The sequence below is a fragment of the Prionailurus bengalensis genome, chromosome D4 (assembly GCF_016509475.1).
Source record: "Prionailurus bengalensis isolate Pbe53 chromosome D4, Fcat_Pben_1.1_paternal_pri, whole genome shotgun sequence".
Lineage (NCBI taxonomy): Eukaryota > Metazoa > Chordata > Mammalia > Carnivora > Felidae > Prionailurus > Prionailurus bengalensis.
The window spans coordinates 18,162,274-18,170,177 of record NC_057359.1 but is presented as its reverse complement, the minus strand read 5'-3'; the positions used below and the strand labels follow the sequence as shown (position 1 = coordinate 18,170,177).

Sequence of the window (7,904 nt, the reverse complement as noted above, 5' to 3'; positions counted from 1 at the left end):
TGAACGGGCGAGGGGCAGAGAGAGACGGAGACACAGAATCGGAAACAGGCTCCAGGCTCCGAGCCATCCGCCCAGAGCCCGACGCGGGGCTCGAACTCCCGGACCGTGAGATCGTGACCTGGCTGAAGTCGGACGCTTAACCGACTGCGCCACCCAGGCGCCCCTGAAATTTACCTTTTAAACCATGTTTAAGTGTACGAGTCAATGGCACTAAGTATCCTTTCCTTTTTAATTTAAGCTATGTTCTAGAATTATTATTTCTAAAAAAAAAAAAAAGTAATTCATGCAATTGATAAAGAAAACATAATGTAAACACTACAGAAGGGAATGGGATGAAAAACTGAAAGCCTCTCACCCTACCCTCCCACAAGAAACTAATCATACAGGAATAATCAGAGCCCAGTGGAAGGGAAGGGAAGATCTTGAGTCAGTATTCACAGGTTTTGGTCTCCGCTCCACCAATAACCAGCTGCGGGAGGGGCCTATGGAAGTCCCTGGGAAATTTTGCTCCATTTCTCCGAACCTCTCTTCTCATATGAAAGGTTTAACTTTTTATAAACAGGAATCGTGATATATGATTATTTTTATTGAAATTGTGCACGTGTGTGAGGTGTTTGTACTGGTCGGGATTTCCCAGCGAACAGACCAATAGCAGGTACATATATGCATGGGGGAGAGAGAGAGATTTTTAAGGAAATGGCTCAGACAACGAGGGAGCCTGGCAAGTTTAAAATCTACAGGGTAGGCCAGCAAGTTGCAGTTGAAACCCAGAGACAGTCTGCTGGCAGAATCCCTTCTTTTTCTGGGGAGATCAGCCTTTTTATAGTAAAGCCTTCACCTGATGAGATGAGGCCCAATCCTCTCACAGAGGCTAATAATATGCTTTCCTTGAAATCTACTGATTTAAAATTTTTTTTTCAACGTTTATTTATTTTTGGGACAGAGAGAGAGCATGAACGGGGGAGGGGCAGAGAGAGAGGGAGACACAGAATCGGAAACAGGTTCCAGGCTCTGAGCCATCAGCCCAGAGCCCAACGCGGGGCTCGAACTCACCGACCGTGAGATCGTGACCTGGCTGAAGTCGGTCGCTTAACCAACTGCGCCACCCAGGCGCCCCGAAATCTACTGATTTAAATTTAACCTCATCTAAAAAATAATTTCACAGAAATATCTAGAATAATGTTTGACCAAGTATCTGGGTTCTATGGCCTAGCTAAGGTGACATAAAAATTAGCCATCACGATACTTTTTAAATTTAAAAATACTGAAAAGGCACAGAGAAGAATTTTTATTCTCTTCCAACCTAGATCCAAACACCTAAGAGCAAGAAATCTCAATATTTAGTCTCCACTATTCCCAAATTTCTGTATGGCTAGCTAGGTGAATAAAGAGAGAAACATAGGTAAACGATGAAAAGCAAATATGACAGATGGGATTTTTAAAAGTAAGTTTATAATTTAATACTTCTTTAAAAGGTAAAAAAAAAAAAAAAGGGCGGCGCCTGGGTGGCTCAGTCGGTTGAGCATCTGACTTCAGCTCAGGTCATGATCTCACAGTCTGTGAGTTCGAGACCCACGTCGGGCTCTGTGCCGACAGCTCGGAGCCTGGAGCCTGCTTCGGATTCTGTGTCTCCCCCTCTCTCTTCCCCTCCCCTGCCCATGCTCTGTCTCTCTCTGTCTCAAAAATAAATTTTAAAAATTTAAATAAATAAATAAATAAATGGAAAAAAGAAATCAGAGGCACCTGGCTGGCTCAGTCAGCAGAGCATGCGACTCTTGATCTTGGGGTTGTGAATTTGAGCCCCTCTCACTGGGTGTAGAGAGCACTTAAAAATAAAACCTTTAGGGGCCCCCCGGTGGCTCAGTCGGTCGAGCATCCAACTCTTAATTTCGGCTCAGGGCATGATCTCAGGGTTCGTGGGGTCAAGTCCCGCGTCAGGCTCTGTGCTGACAGTGCAGAGCTGCTTGGGCTTCTCTCTCTCCCTCTCTCGTTCTGCCCTCCTCCCACACTCATGCTGTCTCTCTCCCTTTCAAAATAAATACACTTAAGAAAAAAAATCTTTAAAAAAAAATCCAAGTGCAACTTCAAACAAATGTTTCTCTACAATAAAGTGTGTTCATTCCCCCAAAATCCTTTTGAGGCTCCATAAAAATATGATGCAAAGCCATTAAGAAGCTGGATTCAGTGTGGGGTTTTTTTTTTCTTTCTTTCTCTCTACTTTTTTCAATTTTAGACAGAATTGATTTCCTGTTATGAAAGGTAAGTCAGGGGCGCCTGGGTGGCTCAGTCGGTTGAGCGTCCGACTTCGGCTCAGGTCATGATCTCACGGTCTGTGAGTTCGAGCCCCGCATCGGGCTCTGTGCTGACCGCTCAGAGCCTGGAGCCTGTTTCGGATTCTGCGTCTCCCTCTCTCTCTGCCCCTCCCCGCTCAGGCTCTGTCTCTCTCTCTCTCTCTGTCAAAAATAAATAAACACTAAAAAAATTAAAAAAAAAAAAAGAAAGATAAGTCAGCACAGTACATGACCATCTGACTCCTTCCTCTCTCCACTCTCTAGTATTTGTTATTTGCATTATGAGGAGTTTTACATCATTAAGGCTTATACACTTTCCATGACACCTGCTGAATTATAACCTCCACCACTGTTTCATTTTAATTTTATACATAAATATATACGGTGCTTCTTTCCATCTCTTGTACTAAGCCTTCCATATTATTGACCTCTTCATTTTGATTCTTCCCTTACTTGGCTAGATCTTTGTCAACAGACCTTCTTTTCCTCTCCAAATCGTGTTTGTTTCTTTTTCACGAAAGGTTCATGAGTGTTGAATACACAGCGCGTATTTGTTGGGCCTCAGCACTGAAGGGCCTGTGTCCCAGGTAACCCCTCGGTCCCAGGTAAACAGAGACAGGTGGTCACCATAGCCTGGCCCCTAAGTTCTGGTTTTACACGTAGAGCCGCTTGGGTTCCTGCTTCCCTGAGAACACAGTCAACACACTGATCTCTGACGCTGAGCAGTGCGGGGCAGAGGTATGCAGCTGGCCTCAAGTGTCTCCCGTGGACTTGCTTCGGCTGCGTTGAAATCCATCCGATTCTTTGGTCTTGACATTCCGTAACTTTTCTTCTCTTAGTTTGTTCTAAGGACAGGATGTGCTTTCTCATTACGGAGACGAAATTCTTTCATTATTTCAAGCAAGTATTCATGCTTGCTTTACACCAAGGATTTCTTTCTGTTCCATTTCGTTCTCTTCTCCTCTCCACGAACTCCAGCTACGGGCATGTTTTCTCTCTTTATCTTTCTGGGCTTCCTTTGGAGTGAATTCCTGAGTCCCACCGTGCTTTCTCAGCCCTGCCCATGTAGAACTGAGCCTCATGATTAACGCGCCTCAGGAACACCACCATACAGGGAACACGGTCACCTTCTCGTCCCACATCCCCTCGTGAGCACCTGCTGAGCACACTGCTCTCTTGTGTTCTGTTCCATCATATTTGCTTCGTGCTTCTTGAAAGGGCACAACAATAGAAAATAGGCAATTCCAGTGTGGTTGGGTGGGAAAAAAAGACAGACTTTATCAACAAACAAATTGCAATCTTCCTTGGTAAGCGCCATAATAGAAGAGTGCACTCAGTCCCCTAGGGGCATAGTGGCCGTGTCCGGAAGGATAAGGAGGGGGTGCTCAGATGACGGAGCGTCGGGAGAGGGCACATCCCAGGCAGACGTAGTGACATGCGCGCTACTGCGCTGGAAGAACAGAGTCTCATGCTCATGGAATGATGAAAAAAATCTGAGGGGGCTGGAGCAAAAGTATAGAAAATGAGATATGCGAGTAGACAGGCAAGTGGGGGCCAAATGATTGCCACTCGGTCCTCAATTCACTCTTTCACCCCAGAAAAAAGGACGTTGATGAGTTTAAATGTTCATATATACTCAGATCTACTGTCCAGGTAGCAGCCTGTATCTTACATCAGTTGTCGGCTTCCTTCTGACTCCTATTTGACATTTCTAGGTGATTACAAAAATATTCCTCTATTTTCTGTTTTCCTCATTCAGCCAGGATGTGGACGTGGAGTGGATCAAAGTTCCCGTCTCCTAGGGGCGCCTGGGTGGTGCAGTCGGTTAAGCGTCCGACTTCAGCCAGGTCACGATCTCGCGGTCTGTGAGTTCGAGCCCCGCGTCGGGCTCTGGGCTGATGGCTCGGAGCCTGGAGCCTGTTTCCGATTCTGTGTCTCCCTCTCTCTCTGCCCCTCCCCCGTTCATGCTCTGTCTCTCTCTGTCCCCCAAAAAATAAATAAACGTTGAAAAAAAAAATTAAAAAAAATAAAAAAAGTTCCCGTCTCCTGAAGAAATCAGCCCTCCCCACTAACCTTTTTCTGGCGCATTGTGAACAACATGGAGAGAGCAGAGGACAGATAAGGGAGTCTAAGAGAAAAGTTCTTTTCTGAAAACATAGTGGGTTTTTATTTTGCTTTGTTGTAACCTGAAAGCCAACATTCTGGCAGCATCTACCGTCAAGAAGGAACTAACTAGTCGCTCAAGGGTGGGCTGGCGGGAAGGCTGGGTTGACTCACTGGGCTGTGGTATTTTCTGAATCGTACAGCCCACAGCACTGTGCTCCCTGATTTGGATCCCACACAGACAACCTGGGTTTGGGATTCAGGACACCGAAGGAAAAGCTCTTGGGCTTGGTGCGTACGTACTGGTAGAAAACCATAACTTCTGGCTCTTAAGAAAAGTTGTTTTGAGTGTAGAGTTGGCATATATATTTTTTCAAAGTAGCAAATCCATTTGAGAAAACAATGTGACAATTTATTGATCTTTTTTTTTTTTTTTTTTAATTGAACTCTCCGCCAAGTGATGAAACGTAGTTTCACCTTACAGGCAAGGTTCCAGACTTAGCGAAAAGGCCGATTTGGATAGAAACCATTGAAGTGGTCAGGAGGGGCCAGGAGTGAGGGAAGAAGACAGAAACTGCTGGAAAAAAACAGAGGACGACACATCCATTAGTCACAGTGGGCAAAGTGCCTGGGGCCCATGATACTTTTAGAAACCCACAAAAATTGCTTAATTTTATTTCTTTCAAAATCAGAAGGAAAAAACGAGCATATTGTAATGAACCCAGCCTAGATTATATTCATCTTTATACTAATGAAGTTGTAAAATGTGATTTATATATATATATATTAAAAAACGCAATATATTAATATAAGTGTGTTTATATATTAAATTATATAAATAAATAAGTTAATTAATTAATTATGGAGGAAGGAGCCCAGGAAGGCAAAAGTGCTGAGGGCCCATGAAAGTCCTACAGGGACCCTGGCAGTTACTAAATACGTTGGCTCAAAGGCCTAAGGAAACACAAACTCTAACGTCCTCAGTTGCATTAACACTGATCATGCTCACCGATTTCGCTGGCCGGGCGGGCCCCATCGGCGGAGCGGCGGGACTGCAGCACACACATCTGGAAGTTTCCCCAGCTATTTCGGGAGGCCCTTTCCGCTTGCTCGGTAACCAGGCTGGATTTGTTTGTGCCACCCCTTTATTAACTTCCGTCGCCAAGCAGCCACATCGGGAGATGCCGCACCAACGTTCGCGCCTTCAACGGGGCGCCTCCTTTAGCTTTTCTAGTCCTGCTCCCCAAATCGTCACCCCTCGAGATGCCCCAACAGCGCCCTGGTGCCTTCCGCCCTGATCCAACGTGAGAGCTGGGCTTTGCACATCCAGGAATGAGGAGACGCCTCTGCCCGCAGATCTGGACTGCGGGGACTCACTGAAATCCTGACATAGCTGTTCCTACCTGGAGCATCTCCGTCCCTCCTGGAAATGAGCAACTCCAGTTAGTGACCGGTCTCTGCGCCTGCGCCACGAAACCGCTTTCACCCCGTTGGCCCCTCCCTTGTGTTCCGGTCTCCGGTCCTGGTCGCCCAGAGACGCTTTCCCCAACCCTCCGTCCTTTTCTGAAATTTACACATACTATATGTTAACTCTGTTGGAATGAAAAATAATAATAATACAAATGGGTTTTTTTTTTTTTATTTTAAAGGGAAAGTATACACATAGTGCTGACCACACAGCCTTGATATTTGGTTTGTTTATTATATATAATTGAAGCCAAATTTTTCAAAAATTGATATCTGCTTCCAGATATTTCAAAAACCAACGTACACACACGTAGGAAACAAATCTGTAGCAACATTATTTTTTCAGTTAATTCGTATTTTGCCAGAGAGAGAACCAGCACATACGCACGTGTGTGAGTGGGGGAGGGGCGGAGAGCGAGAGGGAGAGAGAGAATCCCAAGCAGGTTCGGTGCCTCTTTTCGCCACTTAAGTTTTGGTGAACCGTTTTGATCCATGATATCTAACGAAAGGTGTGCAGTTGATGGTTCTAGACCTACAGCAAAGAAACACAGGTAGAATATCACGCTGGAGTTTTAAACCCAGGTGCCATAGCCCCTTCAGACATCTTCAAAGAAATAGCCAGAGAAAACAGGGGAAAGGTGAACTGATGGTCCAAGATTGCTGGAAATGCTTTCACTTATGACAGATAGCACTCTAGATATCACTGCCCCCTGCCCTGGGGAAACTGACTTTGCCAGGGGCACATTCTGAGGCAGCTGGTGGGGCTCTGACCCCTTGACCACTTGCCTCCCTCCCCAGCCCTCAAAGCATTGTGCATCCTTCCTGGAGACATCGATGTAGCTTGGAAGACATGTTCTCAACCAACCCAATACTTTCCCTTTAGAGACATTTAGAAATGTGGGATATTTGTTTGTTTGTCACTACTGGCTTTAAGAGGGCCAAGAATCCTGAATGTCTTGCCGGACAGAGTTGAGAAAAAGAAAAAAAAATTTTAATCCCAAAACATCCGTAACACCTCCATAGAAATACATCTACTTAACAACGGGGGAATTTGATCGAGGGAACTTCTCCCCTTACTGTTGTGTTTAATTTCGGTTTAGGTGTTAAAGGTGTCGGGGAGGATATGTGATGTCGGCTGATACAATTTTCCACATTCATTTTTTTTTGTCTCACAGAAGATACAGGAAGCTCCCCTCCTGCCAAGTTCCTGAGGTTCAGGAGTAGCAAGGGAGGAAATTATAACGGTCTTCGAGGGATGCATGAAAGAGAGTCAGTCAGAAGACCTCACCGGGGATCCTAGACCACGATGAAGGTCACATCCAAAGAGTGAAGGCTACCCTGTCCTCACTGGGAATCGGGGAAGGACAGTCTCATTGCGAACTCTCCAGTTGGAACATCATATCCAACTGTTAGGCTGTCTTGGCGAAAAAATAGTAGCCGCTAAAGAAGTTTGAGGAAGGAAGGTTTAACTATACCTTTAGAATCTGTCAGGTTACAGAAAGTGATCCCCGGCCAAACTCTGCCGCCCATACAGATGCTTATTACGTGTTCGTTTGTGGTCATCAAGGAGTTAATACTGTCCTGTTAGCTCAACGAGATTCTAGATTCTAAAATCCTGCGACACCAATGGCTAAGCAAGCTTGACCATTTAGGGATCAAGAGAAATTTTAGGTCTCCTTAAATTTTTACCCCCCTGTACATATAAGAGGCATCTCTTTAAGGTATGTTTGGTCAGCCTGGATATCTTGAATCCATTTAACAACGCCAATGAGACCTCATTTCTAAGAATCATCATGCTAAGTAATTCAGTTTATTAACAAACTAAATTATGGGTTTCTCCAAATAAAGTCCCCTTCTGACATCCCTTATGCTAATTAGCAAAGTGCTATTTTGATGAAGTAGTTTAATCCCAGCTGATCACCCCTTGACAACGCATTCCAGACTTCCCCCTAGGTTTTGGCTTAATCTGAAAAATGGATGCAGCATAGAAGTGTGTCAAAACAAATTATAGCCACTGAAACATGGTGACACCTCCATGGATCC

General features: G+C 45.0%; 1 long non-coding RNA gene across 1 annotated transcript; it reads right to left on the bottom strand.

Moving 5' to 3' along the window:
- Nucleotides 1–4,788: 4,788 nt before the first annotated feature.
- Nucleotides 4,789–5,883, bottom strand: LOC122474751. Its single transcript, XR_006295004.1, has 2 exons — nt 5,404–5,883; nt 4,789–4,971 (listed from the first exon to the last, which is right to left on the bottom strand). It is a non-coding gene; the product is annotated as an uncharacterized LOC122474751 (long non-coding RNA).
- Between the last annotated feature and the right edge of the window lie 2,021 nt (nt 5,884–7,904).